Source organism: Zalophus californianus, chromosome 9 (genome assembly GCF_009762305.2).
Source record: "Zalophus californianus isolate mZalCal1 chromosome 9, mZalCal1.pri.v2, whole genome shotgun sequence".
Classification (NCBI taxonomy): Eukaryota; Metazoa; Chordata; class Mammalia; order Carnivora; family Otariidae; genus Zalophus; species Zalophus californianus.
The window spans coordinates 112133851-112159650 of record NC_045603.1 but is presented as its reverse complement, the minus strand read 5'-3'; the positions used below and the strand labels follow the sequence as shown (position 1 = coordinate 112159650).

General features: G+C 42.2%; 1 protein-coding gene across 4 annotated transcripts in view; it reads left to right on the top strand.

Annotated features, from left to right (window-relative positions):
- The window catches only part of SVIL (supervillin), a 229754-nt gene that overhangs the window by 74386 nt on the left and 129568 nt on the right, over positions 1–25800 (top strand). The window contains exon 3 of one of the 4 annotated variants that reach the window (XM_027593388.2): positions 2664–2824. The exons of 2 other annotated variants lie outside the window; for them this stretch is intronic. The gene's annotated coding sequence lies outside the window, so the exon portion shown is untranslated. Of the gene's footprint in view, positions 1–2313; positions 2825–25800 lie in introns of those variants that run through there. One more of the 4 variants, XM_035729227.1, reaches the window with a different exon arrangement.

Sequence of the window (25800 nt, the reverse complement as noted above, 5' to 3'; positions counted from 1 at the left end):
TCTAAGCTCTATGCTTCTGTATATAAATTTTAGAATAAGCTTGTCTATATCTATCAAATCTTTGCTGGGATGCTGATAGGAATTGCATTAAATATATACATTGTTTTGGGGGAGAATTGACATATTTACTGTGTTGACCCATGAACACAGTATATGTCTATTTATTTACGTTGGTCTTTTGTGTGTTTTTTTTTAATCAGCATTTTGTAATTTTTAGCATACAGCTCCTGTATATGTTTAGTTTAGTTTATATCTAAACAGTTTATTTTCTTTGGAATAATTGTAAATATTGTGTTTCTCATTTTGGTTTCCACATGTTGATTGTTATAAAATAGGTGTTATATGATATCATCTCTCTTAGAAGCAAGTGTCATAAATAGATATGGTTCCTTGATTAGCACACAAAAGCCAGATTAAAATGCATAAGAAAGCTGGATTTAATGAACAATTACTAGGAAGAATGGTAGTCTACCACATTGCTTATAATACTAACATTAAATAGTAGCTAATATGAAATAGCTTATCTTGAAAATGTCTAGTATAAGTGTAGTTCTTATTTTGGCTCATAACATGATTTTCCTTTTTCTTCATGGATATATTATGAAATCTACTCTCACGCACATCAGATCTATTACTGTCACTTTTGGGGAAAAGTGCGTGTCACGGGGGTCTCCTGAGTTCAGGCAGCAAAAATATTTAGGAGCATATTTAAACAGATTGCACAGGTAGAATTAACTGGGGTTTGAACAAAGACAGAAAGGGTGAAGAAAAGAGGCTGGGAGGAATTATTCTGTTAGACTCCAGTGCATTCATCTAGGCCGGTTTGATGACTACAAGGGAGCAGGGAGCCACGATTTAAGAAGCATCTGAAAGTTAGATGTTTGTTTTGTGGGAGTGCATCTTTTTTAGGAGAAGGAAATAAAAGCAAAACTGCATGATTGTGGTAACAGTGATTCACTGTCTCCTATCTTTTCTTAAAAGACCCAGATAGTTGACTATTTTACGTAAGTTTTTATTTATTTTTACCCTGCTTTGCTCCAGGAGGAGTTTAAAGCAGCAAATATGAAGATATAAAACAAGATAAAATGTTAAGTGGTGGAAAAGCACAGTTGGTCAAAGGGAAAAATGAGATGACGCCATGACCATGACCAAGATTGGGAAGCAGAAGTCAAGCTGTGAGGTTTTGTTTGTCATCTTGAAGTGGGTAAACAATTTGGCTTGGATGAATTATTTTTAACCCTTGTGCAAAAAGCCCCAAAGCTGGTGTTGAATTATTAGTCTGTCCAGCATTATCTGCCATGTTTTCATCGGTCACAGGACTGCTCTCAGGGGGAGGCATTGTCCTGCAGGATTAATTAATAACAGGAATTCACATCCTGCTCCAGGAGGCCTCTGCTGTCTGATGCAGCTGGTGGTCGGAGAGCCCACACCCAGAGAGGCACACCACCCGGGGCCTGGCAGCCCACAACTTTTGCTCCAGCCCAAAAGTATGGTTTCCTGATTTATATGGGAGTTAGGATGAACAATTAAGACGTTGCTATTTTGGGGAACAGCGAGGACACCTACAGTTGTAAGTATTTTTGTAAGCAGGTGGTCATATTTAGTTTTAATATCTAAAAAATGGAAACAGCCTTGTAAGAAGTGATTGTGCGTGATAGTTCATTATTATTATTATTTTTTTTTTTTCAGTAGTTAAGTTTCCTCTGGTTTGGAAGTGAGGTGAGTGACCTGAGATCCCTTGGAAGGTAGATCTTGCTAGCTGGGAGCATTGTCTTTGAGTTGAAGACAAAATCTTGCTGGGTTTTAGAGAAAGTACTTCCAGCACCATCCTTTCTTCTGATGGCCCCTTTTCTACAATTGGTGGAAGCGGGAAGAAATCCACAGATGTCCACACAATTTGTCAACCTGTAAATAGACCTGTGCCATCATAACGTGCCGTTTAATGTATATACGTGTGTATGCTTGTCACTTATTTTCTGGCGTTTGGTATCGGAGCTTTATCAATGCTTGTGTGTTCTTTCGAAACGCAAACACCAGAATCCGAGAAACATTTGCCCACTCAATTCTCTATTGTTGCAGCCTGTTGAGTAGACTGCTGTTGCATTTTTAATTTCTCTATAAAACAAGCTGAGAGACAATGCGAATGATCTAATTGCATTTCAAGGAGCTGCAGGCCAGGCTTGTTGCAACAGCTGATGGGCTCCTCTGAGTTTCAAGAGCTATTTATGGTAGATTAGCTGGGATCAGGGCTCTCCAGTTCAGGCCATAAAAGGCCCGTCCCATGTGGAGTTGCCCCACTGCTCCTGACGGCGCCCTCCGAGGCTGAAGCGTCCTCAGGTTTCACGTGGATTTACCCAGTAATGGATGGCCACACCAAGGCCAGATTGGGAAAGTTCAGCGTCAAGGACACCAGGGCACTGAAAACTTCGAAAAGAAGACTCTTTTTAATATTTTGGCGATCTTTTTTCCGAGAAACTTTTGAGATGTAGCCTTTACCTATTTACTGCATTTGGCATCCAAACGCCTTTTGGAAAGCACCGTTCTAAATTTATCCTGTTCTGAATCATCACTTCTGATAGATGCCGTTGCCTGGTTTGTGCTGTGATATTTGATTTTGTACAGTGTTCCTTGGGCTAACTTTTGATATTTTGCTTTTTGTTTAGAATTTGAAAGTAGTGTTCATTGAAAGGAGACACAAAGAAATTACGTGAGGACATCCAAAGCCGTGTTTCGTTTATTTTTTAATTAGAAAAATAAGGAATCACAGTGTGATTTTTTTTCCCCCCTTTAACTTAGAGGAACAACGATTAAACAGAAATTTGAAGTAAGTGAAAAATCTTCCTATAAATCTAAATGCAGTTGTATGTTAAGTGCCATCTGTCTGAGCATGCTTCCTGAGGTTTGCTGACTTCAAGCACTGGAATGTTCCTGCCAGGCTGTGTTAGTTATTGCTGTTACTCCTCTATGTACCCTTGGGCATGTTTTTTAGTTTTAGAGTGATGGGATTTCTTTTCCTTAAAAACAAAAGAACTTTATGGTACAGAGAAGTTTGTACTAACAATTTAATTAATATTATTTAGTAAATACATTCTAAGTATGAGCACTTGAAGCCTTGGAATTAAAAGCATATCTACAATACAGAGTACTTCAAGAATTGTATCACAAGTCTGGGGTTAGAATTCAGAAGGGCACATTTTTTTTTCCACTCTTGTTATTAATGGAAATGTAAATCGCCGGTGATCCTTTCATATAATTTTTGTTTTGAAGGATCTTTACCTTGGTACTCTGATTCTTCAAGCTTCATTTATAGAACCTCTGATGTTCCAGAATTAAAAACCCAAAAACTGCCCCCCCCCAAAAAAACCTCAAGCCTTAGTTCCTAGGTTTTTGAACTGTGTTTCATTTTTAAATTATCCAAGAAAAAAATGCCATATTAACCTTTTTAAGTCCTAGAGATAGCTGTGGTCTCTGTAGTTTTGCTTAGTGATTTGCTCCTATTAAAAAATAGCAAAGAGCTAGAGCACATTGATGGTTTATTTGACATATTGCTCCTTTAAAAAAGAAAAGACTTTTTTTTTTTTTATAGAATATCAGATCGACCAGTAGGAGCAGTAATTATTTTTATCAGGTAGAAAAACAGAATATTTATAGAGATGAGTTTCATCGGTGAATACTGCTGTGGCTTTCAAACCAGAGGGAGAACCACAACTTTAGCGGGCATTTGGAAATGCTTGGGGGCATTTCTAGTTCTCACGATAACCATGGCTAGCATCTGGGGCAGTGTGGTTAAGAATTAGAAATGCCTCGTAATGTGGGACCATCCCATAGGGTGGAGCATGGCTCTGGCCAAAATGTGGGTGGTATTCCCTACTGAGAAAAGCTGCAAGGTATCATTCCAGAGAGAAGCAACAACAGGCTGGGCATACAGGCTGCCTCTTCTCACCAAACCAGGGGAACTCTTGAGGCACCAAGCAGTTGGGTGTCCTGTCAGGGGTGGATCATCCATGCCACTGCTTGGTGGCAGGGAGTGCGGGTGCAGGGAGGTAACACAGATGAGCAGAGACACTGCTCATCATGCTTCCTTCTGTTGAGAGTGGGACAATGCTTGTTAGCCGTCGAGGAAATGCTTTTTTGACATCAACCAGCTCTGGTGCCAGGAGCATAACTTTCAAAGTAAAATTTGGTTAAAGCACCCAGCTTACATCACTTTCATTCAACAAACCCAACTATTTTTGTTTGTACTTTAGACACCTGCTGGTGTCCATGCCTCTGGAAGATTGTGAATTTCAGTTCAGAATGAACAACATTGTTAACACCTGGAGTCATTTAAAATTCTCCAGTTGAGGATTTGAATCCAAAGAAAAGGGCCATTGGCCTTTACAGGGATGTCCTGAGAGCGGCTGTTCAAGGCTCACAGGCTGTGAGGAGAGTTGTGGGGCGGGAACCACCAGAGGCTTATTTTTATTTTTGGGCACAAAGGAAGTCCTCTCCTCACTGTAGGGCTGCCTGAGGGGGTGCCTTAGGACACTCATTACAGTGACACTCACCGTGGCATCCCCGTGACTAGAATTCCTAGTCTAGAGCCTTCCTGTAGTTCTGGGCTTCATTATTTTGTAACTCTGAGCCAGAAGTCACGTGGTCACCCTTGACTCCTCTCCCTATAGGTGGCTTGTGCACTCCTCTGTAGGGGGCTACCCAACAAGGCACCTGGGTCCCAGCTCTCTTGCCACCCAGGATCTAGCCCAGTGTGCATTGTCCAGTGAGTGAGTTAATTGAATTGAATGCATTGGAATGACTGTGGATTCTTCACATCAAAATTTAGCTATGAAATGCTTTTGCCGTTGTTATGTTATTCTCTGCAGAAGTAGGTGTTCTGTGTAATAAGTTCTGTTTTTTTCTTCCATATCTAATAATGCAAGCAGATTTGTCTTACTAGTACAAGTGTGTTGGGGTTTATGTGTGTATGTTTTTGCCAACACAGGAAATTATGGTGCATTCGATGAAGTCAGCCACTTCATTATTGGAGCCTTGCCTAAAATGAAGAAACTCCTCTAGTGGTGTGATTTGACTTATGTACTTTTACCAAGCATTAAACTTTATCCCTTAGATATAGCATCTTGGGGTGGTTTGCCCTGCTGACCTTGGACCAGAATGCAGCACCTTGATGTCTGGTTCAGAGATTCACTGTCTTATGGATACTCCTAGTTGCAGGAAGTTTTGAAAGAGGAATTTATTTTGCTCGTACCTTGCTTATTCTCTTCTGAAAGTTGCTCCTTTAATCCCACACAAGTTCATAACCTATTTCAAACTGGCTTTTGTATAAATACAGTCAAAGAAAGAGCTTTAGTATTTGCCTTGGGATAGTTGGTTCACCCATGTCACTGTGCTTGATTCATTTCAGCATGTATGTATTGAATGTTTCACTTCAGTATTACACGTCTGTGTGCAGGTCTCTGAGTTGGATGCCGTGGGAGGAAGATGATGAAGCTCATTCCTGTCCTTAGTGAAGTCATTTCCTAGAGGGGTCCAGACAGGGGCTTAATGAAGCTGTTATACAAGTAGGCTAGAAGGGGGGATGCCTGGGTGGCTCAGTTGGTTAAGCGTCTGCCTTCCACTCAGGTCATGATCCGAGGGTCCTAGGATTGAGTCCTGCATTGGGCTCCTTGCTCAGCGGGGAGCCTGCTTCTACCTCTGCCTGCTCTGCTTGCCGCTCCCCCTGCTTGTGCGCTCTCTGACAAATAAATAATAATTAAAAAATCTTAAAACAAGTAGGCTGGAAGGGACAAACGCTAATAACATGCCATCCATGCTCACTGCCAACCTCTTTACCTACATTGTCTCATTTAATTTGTACAGTGGTCCCTGAGAAATATTACTATCATTATCTTTATTCTACAGGGGGCTAAAAACTGAGGTTTCAAGAGGCTTGCCCAAGGGCACATACCATGGGGTCAGGGTAGAACTGGATTTGAACAGGTCTTTTGGATTTTGATGCCCATTTTCATAACCCCTGTTTGAAACCAGTACTTCTCCAAAGACTAAGAAGCATCACCTGAGGTCTTGTTAATGTCCTGATTCTGATTCAGTAGGTCTGGGGTAGGGCCGCAAAGAAGACCCAAGGTAATCCTGATGCCTCTGGCCAGCACTGACTTTGAGTAGCACTGTCTTCAAGTACACAGCTTCCTTGTGAAGCCAGAGGCGGAAGCAATCAGGTTGGAGGGAGATCTGAGGGCTTCCTGCAGGAGAGGTGGTCTTCCAGTCTAGTCTCCTCTGCGTTTTTCATGCCAGCCCTTCCCACTGTTTGCTGACCAGTTGTCCCCCATTTCTCTTCTAATGTCTGCCTTTCTCCTGGCTCCCCCTCCTCACGTTGAAAACAAACTCAAGTTTCCTCCATCCTAAATAAAGCTCCCCTGGACCTCAAGCGCTGAGCTATTTCTTTCACTGTGCGTTCACTTCTCAGCACCCAGGGCTCTGTGCAACCCTCGCCCTCCCAGCTCCACGTGATCTCCAGATTGCATTACCTCCAAGCACCTCTTTATGAGGATCCTGCCTCAGGTCTACACTGATGGCTGTATTCTTGAGCTCTCGTAACACCTGTATTTTCTAAATCGTGCTCTGTCTCCTCCCTGCTCTAGCTTACCTTCGTAGGGTTAGGGTAAGGGTAAAAATTCTTGTGCTACTCTTTCTACAGTGAATTATATGATCCATCCATTCCAGATGAAATGTACTCATTTGGGTTTTAAGGGTGTATTTTCTCTTTTTAATTAGGAGTTGTTCACTTCCAATAAGCTATGTTAGCATCTGTATCCTAGCTGACCAGCATTGATAGAATTATGCATTAAGAAAGAACAGTTCAGGGGCGCCTGGGTGGCTCACTTGTTAAGCAGCTGCCTTCGGCTCAGGTCATGATCCCAGGGGGTCCTGGGATCGAGCCCTGCATTGGGCTCGCTGCTCTGGGGGAAGCCTTCTTCTCCCTCTCCCACTCCCCTGCTTGTGTTCCCTCTCTTGCTGTGTCTCTGTCAAATAAATAAATAAAAACCTTTATTAAAAAGAAAGAAAACAGTTCAGGGGCGCCTAGGTGACTCAGTTAGGCGGCTGCCTTCGGCTCGGGTAATGATCCTGGGGTCCTGGGATCGAGCCCCGCATCGGGCTCCTTGCTCGGTGGGTAGTCCGCTTCTCCCTCTCCCTCTGCCTGCCGCTCCCCCTGCTTGTGCTCTGTCTCACTCTCTCTCTCTCTGTCAAATAAATAAAAACTTTTTTTTTTTTAAAGAACAGTTCATTTCTGAGTGAAGACTCAAAGGGCTTTTTGTAAGTAATGCACCTATAATTTGTGAACTGTTTTGGTTAATCAGAGGGCTCATGTTTCTGGATTTTTGATTATGTTCTGAGTATGGAAAGTTAAATAACTTAGGACATAGAGTTGTCATTGGATAGAAAAATCATATTGGTATTTTCAGATTTTGAGATATCAAATATTTTAAATATTTTAAGCCCTAGGCTTTTCATATGTTCTAAAAACACTACCTAATTTTACCCCATTTAACCAAAAATTTAAGGTATACACATGAACTTGCACACATATTACATGTTCAACAAAACAAGCCACTGCAGCCAAAATAGATAGGAATGCAGTTGAATTTCAGTACGTTAAAATACGTTCAATTAAAAAGTAGGCAATGGAAGGTAAAATAACCTTTGAAAATTTTAGTATTGTTTCATGTAGATTTTCTTAGAAAAATATTTTTAATTTAAGCTGCGATTTCAGATTCCCATGGACAGGATGGTCACAAGATTAGCAACGTTTGTTTATTTTGCAATTAGTTCATGCCTGTAACAGTTGCTCTTGTGAAAGCCAAGGACAAATGACATTTTAACATCTATGATTTGTTTGCAAGTATCACTTCTGGTACCTTAAACACAGCTAATGGCTCTATAGGTTTGAGCCAGGTTAGAAAAATAAACTCAGCTGTTCAGAGGTAGATGGCTCTCCAAATCATGCTCATGGTCTTAATTTCCACCAGATGTTCATTTTAGCCAGACACACATAATCATTTGGCTTTATTATCATGCGTTTTTGATTGAAAATGTTGAATATTTTAAAATCCTGTGATTTGATAAATATTGTCGTGATGTGGTCGTAGAGGATGAGTAAGCTTCATGCGATGCCTTCTACCCCAACGTGGGATCCTCCCATCTGAGATGGAATTTATTTAGTTGGATTTGTATCAGTTCTCTCTGGAGGCTTCAAGGAGCTTGCAGACATCTAACAGTCCTTAAATAATTCAAAAGAAAATTTTCAGTAAGAAGGTGGAGCAGGGAGCAAAAGGGAGGAAAATAATGTGAAAGCAATGATAGCAAATAAACTTTGTGTCCCACTCGCCTCAGCTCACCTCCCAAAGCTCCCAAGAAGGATTTCCCTTGCTCTTGGGGGAGGAAAAACATTTCATTTGGAAATCAAGGGTGTTTGATCCTGAAGAATGCTTGGGGCAATGGCAGAGTAAGTGGGAGCAGCCCAGGTCTGAATAACCAGCTCTGTGACCTTGGATAAGTTCTTACCCTCTCTGAGCCTCATTCATTAAAATGAACATTGGAATGGAGGATTTCTCAGGTCCCTTCTCCCTATAAGGATAATGGGTATAATTCAAAGACTTCAGAGCTTGAAAATATTCCAGTCTCTCCTGAAAAGGAGACCCTGCATCTAAAAGGTGTGGTTCAAGGCAGCAGAGCAGGACCAAGTTAGAAATGTCTTAAGCAGGAATACATATATATTTAAAAAAGTTTTCTCACTGTACTGACAAGCTTCTGTTGAAATGTGCAACCTGTTCTTCCTTCTCGGTTGGTTTGGTCACTGTTGTCTTCAATCCTTTATTTTTGGAAGTTCCTGCCATCTCTTCAGACTGAACTCCCATTGTTTCTTTTGTGTTCATTCAAATACTTAAATTTTCTTTTCTGTGGCCTAATTTATTCTTCTCTTGCGCTTTTGCTTTTTCTCCTAACGTGAAACCCGAGAGTGGTCATGGCAAACTCCAGGAAGGATGCCTGAGACAGAATTTTCCTGTTCAGAACAGGAGGAGGGTGTGCTTGACTTTTTTTTGGGGGGGGGGGTCCCGTCACATTTATTAGCTTACTGCCAGACAGTCATTCTTTATCATTTATTTTCTGAGCACTGACTGTGTGCCCAGGACTGGTATTGCTTCTGGGGGAAAGAACAGTGATCAAATCCCTGCCCTCATGGTGCTTGACCTTTAATGGACTCAAGTATGATTCTCTTCTTTTTTAACTTTATATCTCTTTAAAGTGCTTAAATGACAGAATTTAAAATAGCTGCCGTGGTTCCTAACCCAAAGGAGGTGCTTGTTAGGTTTAGTATCTGTCTACAGTTTGCATTATTGTCTGAAACGCTCTCGTCCCCTATAATTTATGCTGATAAAGATCATAAGCTTTTCTTGAAAAAAAAATTCTGTTTGATTTAGGCAAGTACAGGTTTTAAAGATTTTATTTTTAAATATTCTCTAAACCCAACGTGGGGCTCGAACCCGCAACCCTGAGATCAAGAGCCACATGCTGCACCGACTGAGCCAGCCAGGTGCCTCTCCCTCAGTTTTTTAATTCATGTTCCCTTCGCTGTCACAAACTTCTATCTATAAAATGTTGATTAATTGCCGAGGTGAAGGTTGACATTGATATCATTCAACTGAGATACTCCAGAAATAAATCACTGAATCAATTTGACTTCTTTCTTACTTTCAGACTTTATCTGTTTTGAAAATATTTTTAAACTTAGCAAAAATTTAAAAGTAAAGGTACTTTTAAAGTACCTTTTTAAGTTTTACCTGAAGACTTAGAAGTGAGGGAGAAGACCTGAGTCACATTAAACTATTGTATATCACTAGAAGTACAAGAAAAGCTGTCTTATGGCAGAAACTGTGGAATCCGTAATCCATCATTCTGTGTACTTTTTTATTCTTAAGATTGTTTGGTCATCTTTATTACCAGGGGAAGCTGGTTTTATACTAAGTAGTTCATTAGCTGCCTTCCTGCCTACAGCATATGTTAGTTTTTTACATTTAATTTTGTTAAATTTTTACGTTTAATTTTGCACAAGTTGTAAAGGGCATTCTTGGTTCATGGGGCTATAAACATTTCAATCTTTGTCCTTCACAAAGTAATTGTTTCATTAAAAGTAAATTACAATTTCTTCAGTAGCTCCAGATAAAAATGCTAATCACATGGTAAATGGATGCGCTAAGATTTGAGAGAACAAATTACCTTGGTATTTTAATAGAGTTTTCTGAGCTAATTTTTATTCATAGCATCTCTCTGGCTAATGTGAGGGCTGATGGTGATTTCTATAATTAATGAGCTCAAGTTAGGGAAAAAAAAGACTAACAGGTAGATAACTTAGGGCAGCATGAAGCCAAAATTGTTATTTCAGGGCAGTTGTGTTTAGGTGACTACTTTGAAAGGTTTCTTGTTGAGCACTTTTTTTTTGAAGATTTTATTTATTTATTTTAGAGAAAAAAAAATACATGAGCAGGAGCAGGGGGACAAGCCGACTTCCTGCTGAGCAGGAAGCCAGATGCGGGGCTCGATCCCAGGACCCTGGGATCATGACCTGAGCCGAAGGCAGATGCTTAACCCACTGAGCCACCCAGACGCCCCGGGTATGTTTTAAACAAGTCCATGAACAGGCTTTAGGAGGCTACAATATCTCCCCAAAACTCCTTTTTTTGAAAGCTCATTTAATGGAGGTGAAGAGCCATCATTTTCCATTTTTTGCTAAAGGGGTTGTGGCTCCCATGAGAAACGAAAGTCACATTCTAATTGTTCGTATAGAAGTGAGGATCTACGGAGTGCCTGAAGGTCTAGGTGACCCTGTGTGGGGACACACCCCTGGAGAATGTGATGTTTCAGCATCCACCTGCTGAGACAGGGTCCAGGGCAGCCCACGGGTTTGGGTCATCACCGCCCAGTAGAACCTCCCGCGTTGATGGGACGTGCTCCCAGGTTGGTGCTGTTCTGTAGGGGAGCCACCAGCGACGAGTGGCTGTTAGCACTTGAAAACATGGCAGGTGCAACTGAGGAATTGAACTTTTAAATTACTTTTTTTTTTTTTAAAGATTTTATTTATTTATTTGACAGAGAGACACAGCAAGAGAGGGAACACAAGCTGGGGGAGTGGGAGAGGGAGAAGCAGGCTTCCTGCCGAGCAGGGAGCCTGATGCGGGACTCGATCCCAGGACCCCGGGATCATGACCTGAGCTGAAGGCAGACGCCCAATGACTGAGCCACCCCAGCGCCCCGAACTTTTAAATTACTTCTAATGAGTTTAAACTGCATTAGTCCTCTGTGTTGGAAGTTGCAGGTCCTGAGGAAGTGGATCTGTGCTTTGTGCATCTGCTGATATGAGCTGGGGAGCTGCGGTGTCTCACCTGTTGACATAGCGATGTGGGGAGGTGATGCTCAGATTGCAGAGGGAAAATGTCAACTACTGTGCTTTTCAAAAGAAACTGAAGACTTATCGAATCTGAGGAAACTTTCCTGTGGGTTCCCCATTCCTCTCACCAGTCTACAAATACACACCCCTAGTGCAAGCATGCGCACACACAGGACACGATTCTGTAGGTTCTTTGTGGCTCTGAACACAGTAAATGTTCGTTTCTACATTTTAATTGTGTATCCAAAGATCTGGGCTTTATAGTCTCACCACTGCTAGTCACATGAGGTGGAGCCTTCAGTCTGATATCATGGGCAGCACCTGCTTGATGGTCAGCATGGATGCAAGTGCTGTGAATCCAGCAGCAAAGTGGTTTGGGCTGGCGGGGGGCTGGGGCTGACCTTTAGCTGCTTTATTCTTTCCTAAATTTGTGTCTTGATGTAAAGTGATGCGGTTTTATGAGAAATTAGTTTACATGATTTTTTGCTTGTTTTTGTGTTTAGTTTTTTGTATGCTAGGGTAAAAACTAAAGCTGTCCTTTGGGGACTGGGGCTGTGGTATGTTTGATGAGGAGATTTTTCTGTGACAGTGGCTCATGTGACAACCTATACTTCACAAGCATACAGAACACCCATTCATCCATCCTGGTTTTAAGTACTTCCTGGGGTGACTAACGATTCTGCGCATTTCCCCCAAGCGTCCGTGGCTGGTGAACCTGGACAAGTGGAGGACGTGGTGTCAGGCAGTGTGGGGGGTGGGCACAGAGGGAGCCCTGCCAACCTGCCCCAGTCACCTCACATCTAAACAATGAGGTGTTGACCCACACTGTCTCCAGCTGCTTGTGAGTGTGTGCGTGTGAGTGTGTGTATGTAGCTTTTCCTCCGAATCTTTATTATTAAAATGAGCCCATAAACAGAAGAGAACAGGAAGTCTTGGGCACTGAAGGAAACATAGGGCTATAGGATGTGTTAGGGTTGAGAAGGGGCCAGCTGACATGCAGGGTCATGGCCCTCACCCCTGCCTGTGAGCCCACAGTTCAGGTGGTTGGTGGGGGGGTCCTTTGGAGGCCCCGTGAATTGCTCCTGAGACAGTGACCCTTCCTTCTGCACCCGGGCTCAGACTGCAGTGGCATCCCTCTGTTCCTGGGTGCCATGGCCTTCACCTTCTGCTTTTGCACCCCCATTCCCCTGAGGGTGGAATCCCACTTCTCGCCAACCTCTGAGCCTTCCAGCCTCCGGGGAAGCTCTCCTCTGGGCACCTTTCAGCTCCCACAGCAATTGGCTGAGCTATGCAAGCTCAGAGAAAAACTTGGTGTCCTCATGCATGGAATGACACAAGCTGGTCAGATTATTGTCCACTCCACTGCTCTTCATCTAAAATCGAAACAGACTGGAGTGTTCCTTCACCCTACAAGTGCAGCAAGACTCACCGAAAACTTACTTTCTACCTGAAAAGAATGTGGCGATCCATTAACTACCCAGAATGGAGAGGCAGGTCCAGTTCCCCACTGCCTCGAGTAACTGTTGCTTCCAGTGTGCATGAATAAATGTGGTTAATTAGATTAGGTGACCATATATCAAAAACAATTCAGCTCAGCTGTTGAGCTGAATAGATGTTTTTAAAATAACCAACAGAGTTGACGCTCCTCGTTACCACGTGACCTTTTTGGTTTGTCAGAGGGGTGGGGGCGTAGTGAGGTAATATAAGGCGAGTCAGCCGCCACCTCCTCCTGTGTCCTGCTGCCCCTCTTCTCCCCTCTCCCCTTCCTTTCTTTTCTTCCCCCCTTCTGTCTTTCCCCCTTTCTTCCTTTCCTCTTTCCCTCTTTCTGCTTCCTCTTCCTCTTCTATTTTCTTTTCCCTTGCTGCTTCTCTTCAGCTAAGTCAAGACATAAGCAACATGGCCATGGATATCTGTAAGTTTTGCTGACTTTAACGTGTGCAATTTTTAAAATATACTTGTGTGTGTATATGACATATTGATAGAGACATAAAATCTCCCTTTACACAGTTCTGATACCTTTTGTCATGCGATTGATACTATCCATGATCTTTTAAAAATTATTGTATTCTGCACCATGGAATCTGATTTCAGGCATCCTTCTATGTTGTGGAAAGAGGCTTGTGTCTTAGAACAAATTGATTATCTTTCCTTCACATTATCTATTCTTGTGTCTTATACGCCTACCTGTGGATGTGTACGAATAACAACCGAAAAATATTTACTTACATTTTTTTTTTCCTACTTAACATTTTTCAGTATGTAGTTTGCTACTAGTAATAGGGAGAAAGTGATCACTGGACATTGTAGTTTAGTTTTAGTAGAGCAAAAATGAAAATCAAGTCTCTGCTTCTGCTTTGGTGTTTCATTAACACAAATGTAAAATTAGAAATGTGGTCATTATTTGGCAGTTCTGCCTTTCTAAGAGAAACCATATCATAGCGTATGTGTGTATGTGCTGGCCTTTAAAAATAGATCCTGTACCACGAGGAGATGAGCCCACTCAGCTGCACTCATGGCGAGGCCTGTGGATTAATTGGTGGGCTTTGTCAGCAGTGGCTGGGAGTTCTCGACTCTTCCCAGGAGCATTAAATACCCCGGCTTCAGCGGCATTCAGTTCATCTTTGGTCAGAGCTCTGGTGTTTTAAAAGCTAACTGCTGACGAGTAAACACTCTTGACCCTGATTGTAAACATTTGTCATATGTCTGGTTAGTTTTCATTTTCACCGACCAAAATCATTTTGGCAGCAGAGTCCTTAAAGTCTGACAGCCTGAAAAATTATACAGAATCCCTTGTTTTTTCTCACACAGGCTTTGACTGTGACTCACCGTCCATTTGAAAACATTTCTCCTCTGGTATTGCACATCTCCTTAAATATATATCCTTGAGCAAATGAAGTGTAGGAAAGAACTTAAACATTGGGTCACTGAAACAAGCATGTTTTGGGGCTTCGTGTCTTCTCTCCATCCTTTGAGGAGTTCAAAGAGGATCATTAATCTTAGAGGTTCTGTTTAGATTCTGGAGGCCATGGCCATTGTCCCTCCTCTGTTTATCTTTCCTTTGGGGGATCTGATGTTGTTACTGTGGGCTACTTAGGTGATGGTGAAGCCACCTGGATCTTGAGTGGCCATGTTGAGCACCAATCCGCTGCCGTGTGCTCATGGAGTCTTCAGGTGCTCGGTGGCCATGCTGAATGGCCACTGCTATACTGGGAAAACAAGGGGCAGCAGAGGGTTTGAGGCAGAGGCCCGGCAATTCTCCTACGCCTGCCCTGACCACTGGAGGACAGTTACACATGAGTAGAATGAAGGCCTTTGGGTTTTGTCAGTGGTTGAGAGGCTCCAGACTGCTCCAGGCATGGTGGATCTGTGTGAGAGGCAGAGCCAAGGAAGGCTTGGGGCGGACTGTGCTTTGACTTTTGCTTTGTGCAGTTACTAATCCAGAAACATTCTGCCTGAGGCCCCAGAGGCCAGGCCTCTTCTCTACAGCAGGGTCTTGTTTTATTAAGGAGCTGCAAACAGCCTGTTGTAGTCAGAAAAACAAAACCAAACCAAACAAAACAGTATTTTCTTTTCCACAGGATTATGGACATGAAGGAAAACTTGAATTTGACAAACTCTACCATAAATCTTCCACTCCCTAAGAATCATGTGTTGAGGTCTTGATTCTTAAAATGAACTGTGTGTAGCTGTTGGGGTTTTGGCTGATTCTAGAGCTTTGTGTAAAATCAAATTTATTTAACATTGTCCCACCCTGAAGAGGACTGGATTCACCAGCCTCCCATGAGACTTTAGACCTCTCCCTTCTCCTTGTGTAAGATGCTCAGAAGCGGTCTTACCCCACTGTCCTGTGTCCACAGTCACTGGGTCACACGATTGGCGGTTCCTAGGACCCATGACATTCACTGTGTTTTAGGACTTGAAAACCTCAACATCTCAGCCCGACTGTGGAATATTCAAGGAGGCATCTGTCTTCTAAATCTTGTCCAAAGAGAGCCACACAGAAACAAGCTTGAGAAAGGTCTAATCCTTCTTTGAAATATGGAGCCACTGACAATACGTAGGAGGGCGCACAGAAGCCTGTTATGATCACCTGGGAGGATCCTTCCAAGGACCCTCTCCACATGTGATTTCTTTTCACCTATTTTATGGAGTTTTTTAGTTAAGTGGACAGAATTTCTTAATGTGAAATTTATGGTTTTCTAGTTGACTTAGATTTAGATAGCCAGATAACAACATGAAGAACACACACACACACACACACACACACACACACACACACACACACACACAGCCCTACCTGTAGAAAAGTTGGGCACACAAGAGAATATTCTAGAGCCACCTGATGCTGGCCTCTGTGTGGACCTGGGCCCAGGCAGAACAGCTTTGCTTGAGTGGACTCTAGCTGCACTCTCTACTCTGTCGTGTCAGGATTGGGCAAAAGAATTAATGTATTATTTGAAATTGAAAATGAAACCTGTTGTTGTTAAGACAAATACGTGACACGCCATACACTTTACCTAGAAAATATGGTTGCAGTATAGTGAATCCTAGTGTCAAATTAACAAGTTTTCTATGTGAGGTTTTATTTATCTGGGTTGTGTCTTCCATATCATTTTATTGTCGAGTTTATTTGATTGTGGAAAAACTTGCACATCTATATCCTAATTGCCCGAGCTCCAGAGTTACAGAACAGGTTTTCATGTTTTTATCCTAAAACTAGAAATAGAATTTCCTCCAATAGCAGTGGTTTCATAAGCCACCCAGTTATATGTTGAAAAAACCTTGAGTTTGTAAGTATTTAAAAGCTAAACTTGGTCTTCTTTAGAAGCATATTATTTAGGTGGAGTATTATGTGAGTTCTTGCAAATTGTGGAGGAAAAGCATCAACTTCAGTTCAGAGTTGTAGAAATGGAGGTGAGGAAGTTGGGGCAGAAGTTTGAAGTGTGGTGAACTCTTAATTATTCTGAAAATTGGATATTTCAAAGTGGCAGATATTTTTAAGCATATCTAAACAGGATTTATTTCTTTTAAATATTCACTATTTTTATGCATTTTTTCTTATCTCCCTTACTCATTTCTTCTTTTTTTTTTAAAGATTTTATTTATTTATTTGTCAGAGAGCACAAGCAGGGGAAGCGGTAGGCAGAGGGAGAAGCAGGCTCCCCGCTGAGCAAGGAGCCTGATGCAGGACTGGATCCCAGGACTCTGGGATCATGACCTGAGCCGAAGGCAGATGCTTAACTGACTGAGCCACCCAGGTATCCCTAAACAGGATTTAGAAAGTATTTTTGTACAGATATTTATATTGGTATGTTTGATATGTAAGACTTCTAACCATCACTGCCCCAATAATTGGTACATTAATTGGTACACTGCCCCAATAATTGGTACCACTTATTGGGTACAGAGCAAGTGTTCAATAAATAGTTGTGCAGTGCAGAAATTAATGAATTGAACGAACATACACATGCACCCATGTACACACACACACACACACACACACACACACACACACACACACAGGAATCAGCCAAAAGCATTAAGAGCTGAAAGCCTGTTTGATGTTCTCATCTGCCAAGCTCCTTAGTGAAAATTTGCTTTGTAACACTTCTGATTCATTTAAGCCTTCTCCCGAAGGAAAGTAATTAAATGTTTTGTTTTAAGCAGTTCCATTTTTATACTGCAGGTGACAAGTGAGGAGCAACCAATTTTTAGCTTTTAACGAAATGAGTAATTAAACACAGAAGGTACTGCCAATAAAATTGAAATAAAATCTGTCATTAATCCAGTTCCATGTTGAATTTGCTTTGTGTATTGATGGGGAAACTATGCTGAGGAATACACTGGTGAATTTTTTTTTTTTAATAACTGAGAGAATTAGGATGTTTCTAAAAGGTTTAGAAACAAGGTAGCAAATGTCTAGAAAATTGTTTAAAGCAAATGAAAAAAGATCATCGTGATATGATCATTTTAATAGTAGCAATTAAAAATTTCTATGTTTCTTAAAGAGATGTTGTCTTTTGCCTTAAAAGATTTGCTAATGTGATTCACTTATTTGAAAGTTCACACATGGTGTCTGACTGCAGGCTTTCTCTGGGACTCCTACAGCTGGACTCAATGGGTTCAAATTTCAACACTGTTAGTTACTACTTGTATTAGCACAGGCAGGGAACTCAACTTCTGTCTCAATTTCCTTATCTGTAAAATAGGCATGATAATAGTACTCGGCTGGTGCATAGAGTTGTTTGGAGGATTAAATGGGTCGATTAACGTAAAACCTCAAACCTCGAAAGCAGCATTTGCTGGGGGCAGTGTTGATTCAGAGATTATTATTATTAACCTTCATTGGGGCTAAGATGATTTATAGGTTTCAATTTTAGCCTTAAACTGTAAGGATTTTTTTCTTTTTGACTAAAATTTTATTACAATGCTTTTTGTAACTTTGGTGTTAAAAGTAGATGATTTGAGCCAGTGATTTCTTTGAAATCTAGGGAAATGATATCATATCATTTAATTAAAAAAATTTTTTTTAAATATGATCTTAGTAATGATAATGGCTACTCCTGATGCCTGAGCAATCATTCCAAAGCCAGTTTCCTGAGGATGTGGAGCTCAGGACATCAGATTTAATGGGCATTCTATAGCTGGTTCACACCAAGAAAGCCTTGGTCATAAACATATAAATACACATCCCACAAGGGAAAAGGAAATCTTTCCTCCTTTTGTGGAGTCGGGTAGGTTTTTGAAACTCCTATGTAAGAAGATTTTCTGGACTTCGAGTACCCTTAGGTGCGCTTTAAAAAACATAAAGGAAGAGAATATTCTTTTGGTTCAGTGTCAAATTGTAGGGGAATATCTGCATATTTATTCATCTAGAGGAAATTCTGGATTAAATAAGATACTCAACTAGAATCCTAGCGTCATCAGTTTGAAATAGATCATAATTCATCAAGGTGATTGTTTTCTAAGATTGAATGGTCATTACAACTGCTTGAAAAAGCTCTTGAAAAAGTTTTGGTGCCCTGTCCCAGACCTGTGTACTCATACTTAGAAGGTAGGGACTGTAATCCTCCCCCAAGTGACTCTGATGCACAGCAGGGTGGGTGTCCCTGCCATGGGCTTCCTGTCCCTCCCTCTACATCATCTTGGTCCATGCCTACCCACCCACCTGGCATGTGAACGGACCCACCTGCAGTGGGGCTTTGTGGACATTGTTCTCATCAGCTGTACAGTCAGGACATATGTGACTAGGAAAAGCATACTTACGAGGACCTAAGGATATTTTGAAAATTGAATTTTCCTTTGCTAAGCTTTTGTGCTTTTTAAACTCTGTAACATATCTTAGAAGAATCTTACTAAAAACAAGAGAACTCATGATATCCTCTTATTTTTACCAGAGCCAAAGCTGTTTTTTTTTTTAAAGATTTTATTTATTTATTTGAGAGAGAGAGAGCACAAACAGAGGGGAGGGACAGAGGCAGAAGCAGGCTTTCCACTGAGTGGGCAGCCTGATGAGGGGCTCGACCCCGGGACCCTGGGATCATGACCTGAGCTGAAGGCAGACGCTTAACCTAGTGAGCCACCCAGGCACTCCCAGAGCTGTTTCTTTGAAATATACATTATTTGTTCAACTGCAGTGTACATGGGCAGAGCACTTAGGGAAGACAGCCCTGCTCCCAACCCCTGAGTTCTCACACTAAAGAAATCAAGTATCAGTTTGTAAGTGATTCAACTATAATTCAGCCCAGCCCGGAGTGGAGATCACATCCAATCTCATCACTGCCATCATGCATGGATGTAAAGCCTGCTATTACCTGATGACATTTCCAACACATGAAAAGCTAAAGAGGGGTAGAAGGACAGCAGAGCACTCTAAAAAGTTTTCCCTGAGAATAACTAGAATGAGGGGATTAAGTTTCTGTTGGCCATTAAGAGCCTGTGGTCAGTTGTAACTGCCCAGGTTTCTCCAGATTCCCAGGACCTTTGCTCGATGACCTCAGCACCCTGCTGGCACACACATGCTGCCCAAGTCCAAACACATTCTCTTCTTACTTGTAATGGGAATAGGGCTGAGAATTGATATTTTCTGAGATAGCTGGGGAGGTGAGTCCCACCAACATCTGGGTCATCCCCTCAGGCAGATAGAATATTCCTATAAAAAATGAGGCAACACTTTGCTAACAGGTTTCACACCATTCCACAGCTCACCCCTCCCACTCTGGCATTCGGTATCTCCTGCAGCTTAATGTCTGGAATGATAGATTCTCCCCCTTGTTGCTGGCATGGCCCCCTTTTCTTATAATATCTATATATAACCTGGAACATCGAGGCTACCCCAAGTGTTGGGGTCCCAAGGAACCAGCTGTCTGTAGTCACCTTGAAGGAATCACTCTGAGTTCTGATTGGTTGAGACCAGACATTCTCCAAGGCATTGCTTTCCTTTGAGATCCTTCTCTCCCTCACCTGAAGGATTACTGCAGAGCTGGGGTCCTGTCCACCTTGTAGCCACATCTAATAGTGGTCAACCCAATCTTCTGGGTGCCTCTTGAATTCAAGAACTTCTCTACCTTTGGCATTGGTTTGGTCCCCATTCCCCTCCAGGATATCCCAGAATGTTGTAAAATGTCAAGTAATTTTTATCTTAAACAAGGCGTGGCATTTGACCCATCATATGTCATAGGGACATGCCTGCCAGAGCTAAAAAGAGACACTTATCACATCCTGTCCTGGCTCGGGAGCAGTTGGGGATGAGTAACCACTTGCCACTTACTGGCGGTTCTCCCTGCTGCCGTCCCTATCTGCAGTGAGCCAGAGCTGTGCCTGCACCACGGTCGGCCCTTTACATTTGAAACAGTCAAAGCTTTTAAAAAGAGGGGCTTTTGAGTGCTTTGACACATTAAAAATTTGAAGGAACAATGTGCTCAAGATAGTGAACAAGCTCTCTTCCCACCAAACAAAAGTAAACCAAGAATTACATTAAGAGGGATTTAGGTGAGGCATGAGGAGACTGTTGAACTGTAGAGATTGCCACCAGTGTAGATGCAGAACTGAGGAAGGAAAAGGCAACACTCCTCTCCGGCACATTGTGAGTGTTGTAGAAATATTACTATTATCCATAAAGGCAAAAAGAAAGGAAGATGTTACATATTGAAAGAGCAAAGTAGATCCGATGCGCATGGCAAATATAAAATAGTTGATCGCTCTGCAACTTGGAAATTGGTAAAAGCAAGCAGTGCTTTGGGTACTGCAGAGCCTTACACGGCCCAGAGGCTCAGAGAGGAGTGCACACACAGACATTCACAATCTGGTGGAGTGTGTGGTAAAGTATCGGAGTTGAGGAGCAAGAGGGAGTCCAGGGAAACTTCACAGATGTAAAAGATGGATGGGATACTGGTAAGTGGAAGGATGGAGATTGGTGGGCAGGAGGGAAGGGCAGACAAGGGTAGAACGAATGGATGTTGTTCAGGCAAGGAGAGCCTTGAGTGACAAGCTGAGTGGTATGTGTTTCTTGGTCATAGGAAACCGTGGGAGTTTGGGCCGCGTGCAGGATGGCATGGAGAAGGAGGCACCGAGGTAGTTAGGAGGTGGGATTGTAAAGGTCTCAAAGCCCACTGACAGCGGCGGGAAGAGAAGGGAAGGACCCAGAGTGGCATGGGCAGAATTGCCCAAGGGGTGGATTGGATGTAGACATGTGTCAGACGGAGGAGACACGGTGGGAGCACTCACTCGCATCCACAGGGAGCCCCAGGAAGGAAATGAGAAGAGGGGGAGGCTTGCTCCAACTTCACAGCGCTGAGGTTGCTTTGTCCTCACTGGTTCATCCTGCTGAAGGCCAGGCAGGGTCAGCAGGAAAGCGGGCACAGCATCGTGTCCCCAGCGAGAGAGGGTTTTGCCGCAGAGGTAATGCCAGTCCTCACCTCGGCGATCTCCAGGTCTCTCTCCCAGTAGAGAACCAGTCCTGCTTGGCTGCAAGGTGTGATCACCGGGGGCCTTTTATGACCTTCCTTAGAAATCCAAACCTGCCTTGCAGTACAGTTAATCACAAATTATTTGTTGCATAAAAGCTTGACAAAAGGCCAGGAGTCCCACAGCTCCCCCAGATCTCCAGCTCCCTGAGCCTGGTACATGAATGGGACAGGAAGGCTGTGGCCTCATTTGGCTTGCTCCCAGCTCTGCTTCAGGGATGTGGCCTGGGGCACGGCGCAGGTGAACCCAGGCCTCTGAGCATCTTTTGAGGTGGAGAGCAACAACTTGACACTGTTAAAAGCTGTACCTCCAAAGAGCCTGCTCAAAGACTTAGGGAAAGAAAAGACCACATTTACTAAAGCAATAAAATGGATAAAAATATCAAGGAATAACCTAACATGAAATATGTGAAATCTATGTGTATAAACCCATTAAAGGTTCCTGAAGAATTCAAAAAGAATTTGAAAAAAATAAAAAGGAGTATAGTATGTTCTAGAATAGGAAAATTCAAGATCATGAATATATCAAGTCTTCCTCAGTTTAACACATTACCAATAAAATACCCACTGTTACTATTAAAAAAAAGTAGATAAGTGGATTCTAAAGTTCATATGAATAAATAAACAAGGTCTACCACTTAGTACATACATTGTAAAGCCTTAGTAATGAAAAGGTGGTCCTAGTGGGTGAATAAACAGAACAGTGGAACAGATTAGAAATCTAGAAATAGTCCCAAATATATATGGAAATAAATAAAACAAATGGGGAAAAGTGTGATTTAAAATTAATGGGGAAAACTAGACTGCTGAATGTTCAGGCAACCGTATAACCAAGTGGAAAAATAAGTAAGTTGTATCGTATGCCAGGATAAATTTTTAATCAAATACTTAGTTACATGTTTAAAAAAAAATGAAACCACAAATCCATCCTGATTTGAACAAGCCGACTCTATAAAGACATTATTGAGGCAACTGGGGAAAATTGAATGTCAATCAAGTGTTAGATGGTATCAGATAGCTTGTTAATTTTGTTATATATGATAATAGCACAATAGCCATGAAAGAAAAGGTCTACAATGTTTTTAAATGCATATTGAAGTATACAGGGGTAAAATGACTTGATATCTTGGGTTTGCTTTAAAATAATGTAGAGAGGGAAGGAATAGAGGCAGCAAGTATGGCAAAACTTGATAATTGAATCTAGTGGTGGCCATGGGGGGGAAGTTCATTGTAGCATTGTCTCTACTTTGTGTAGGTTTAAATTTTTAAAAAAAGTAAGTACCAGAAGGAAACAGGAAAAATTTCTTCAGACTTTGGGTTTGGCAGACATTTTCTACTGACTGACCATGCAGAAGCCAGGAAATTAAAGATTGATGAAAATTAACTGTATTTAAAAAACACCATCACTTTCCCACTGGGGGAAAAAACACCACCAAAGAGAAAGGAAAAACTAGGAAAACTACCTGTAACTCATATCACAGGATACATGGTTAATATATTAATGTGTAAACGTCTAGAAATCCTAAGAAAACAAAAAACAAAACACTGTGGGGAAATTGGCAAAGCATCTAAACTGATAGCACACACAGAAAGAGAAAGGACATTTAAATAGGTCTAAAACATGTGAAAAAATGTTCCACTGAATTCAGAGTAAGGGAAATAAAAATGTGCTGTGAGCAGGAAGCCTCAGAATAGTGAAAATCTAGAAGTCCATTGTGAGCTGGGGAACCAAGAACCATTGCTGACGAGAATGAAAATGGCACCATGTCTATGAGGAGCAATTTGGCAGTTGCAGCCAGAACGCCTTCAGATAGACTTACACTTCCATCACAAGCTATACACTGTAGCTTTGTGTCAAACAGCAGACTAGAAACTTTGATGCCCATCAACAGGGAACTGGGGGGTAAATTATGGAATACTGTGCAGCTGTGACAGATGAGGGCAATGTGGGAAAATGCTGTCTGCACACCTGTAGGGGCAAAGCAAAAGGAACAGTGCTCAAGGTACTCTGTATTGGGGTATAAATGGGGAGGGGGGCATTCATTTGGGTTTTCTTGCATAAAGAAACTCTGTAAGGACAGACAAGAAATTAATCACTGGCCATTAGGAAACAAGGGAGAGGGCTAGAATGTTTCCCTGTGAACCTTCTCCTACTTTGTAGGATTCACATGAATCAAGAAATTACAAAAGTAAGCTGGGTCTTAAAAGACTGTACTGTGGGCTCAGTACATAAGAGTCACTTCTGCAGTTCAAGTTCTGGCTTTATGTATTACATCTATTAGCAGTATAATTTTATATGAATTGAGTAAAAATCCAAAAATAACAGTTAGGTCATTTGAAAGCATATGTCCCAGGTGTCCATTAAATGTGCTTTTCAATATACGTTTTGTTCAGAGTGTGGTCTGACCAGCCCTAGGTGGGTACTTGGATTAAGTAAGGTCTTGCGAGTGTTGTGAGGGGGAAGGCTCCCTTCGGCCATTCCTCTGTCATTCCACCACCTTCCTCCTGATCCAGCCAGCTGCTCTATTAAATGTGAATACCAGGTATGTTTCAGAACTACAGGTGAGGAAATTAGATCAACTCTCTAGCCATAAATTATATCCTGGTTCTCGGAAGATTTTTTAGCCTAAGCCAGAGCTGCTTTCCTTGTGTTTGGGACTTCAAGCATTTGCTTGCTGGATGATTTTTCTTTTTTCTTTTTTTAATTTTTACTTTATTATTATTATTTTTTAGAGCATGTGAGTGGCAGGGGGCATGTGGGGAAGAGAGAGGGAGAGAATCTTAAGCAAGCTCCATGCTCAGCGTGGAGCCTTGTGTGGGGTTCATCCCATGACCTTGAGATCATGACCTGAGCCAGAATCAAGAGTTGGACGCCCAACGACTGAGCCACCCGGGCACCCCTCATTTTTTGTTTTAAAAGCTGCACATTTGCACCTGTTGACTTCACACCACGTGCCACAGAACTCTTTCTGTGAAAGACAAAGATTGCTATGTTTCATCTTTCAGGAAACAAAAGTGCTAACTTCTCTCCTCCCCACTTATGTTCTTTATAAGAAAGAAAGAAGGATTCTTTGCATTTCCACTGTGTGTATTGGGTAAGAGGATGAGCAAGGAAGACAGAGTTTTGGGGGCTCCTTCACAGGGTACTCCCTCACCTGGGACTGAGCGCTTTTCATGGCAAGAACTACATCCCGTTCCACACTTGCTTTCATTTAACTCTGGAAAAAAAAGGGGGCACATCCATGGAGGGGAAAGAAGGAACTCTGAGCATCCAGTGGTCAGGCCTTTAGAATGTCCTTCTTTATCATCTTAATGGGAATGTAATGATTTTAAAGAGTTTTTTTTGTATTTCTCCCCTCTTTCTTTTTAACATTAGATTTAGTCGTCTTTTGGACTTGACAGATTTCATCTTTAAACATTATATTGCAAAGCCACGAAAACTGTGGTTCACAAGTTCACACGATATACAGGTGTTTGCTTAGAAAGTAGGACCTGACGCACATTTATATTGTATTCTGAATGGAGACGTTTGTGTGTTCTTTCTTCGCAAAAATCATTCTGATGGTGAGCACTTAACCTGCGCCAGCCCCTTTGTGGGAGAGTATAGTCTTTCTGGCTTGTGGAGCCAGGAACCTGCCCGCCCTGGGCAGCGAGAGAAAAGAGGTGGGGGCAGGCAAGCCAGCGGCTCTGGAAGATGGACCACGGCAGGGGGCACTTCATGAAACATCCCAGCATGTTCTCCTTGCCTGTGAATTATTGCAAAATAATCAAAACTGCGTTGGCATGGATACGCGTTTAGGAGGGCTAATAGCTCCATACGTTGTTCAAAGCAAAAAGATTGAAATATAACCTAATAATCCAGGGCCCCATGTTTTGGAAGAACACTACCAAATCTCTCATGAAGATACCGACCACTCACTGATTTGGACGAAGTAGAATTTACAGCGCTCTTAGCAGACAGCGGACTGGTAAAAAGAGAAACAATCAGGAGAATAAAACTGGATAATGATCCAAGAGCACAGAACAGGTGATGCATTGGGAAGGGGTCTGTGTATATGTGTGCTGGGAGAGGTGCTGGACAGAAAAACGGGTGGAGAGGGAAAGGAAGAGGCAATTGGGTGTGGTGGGGAGCAGCAGGTGCTGTGCCAAGGAGTGGTGTCTGCAGAAGCCTGCTTGATGGGGCGCCTGGGTGGCTCAGTCGGTTAAGCGTCTGCCTTCGGCTCAGGTCATGATCCCAGGGTCCGGGTCCTGGGATCAAGCTCCCTGCTCAGAAGGGAGTGAACTTCTCCCTCTCCCTCTGCTGCTCCCCCTGCTCATGCTCTCTCACTCTCTCAAATAAATAAATAAAATCTTAAAAAAAGAAAAGAAAGCCTGCTGGAGCAGGGAGCTTTATTATAG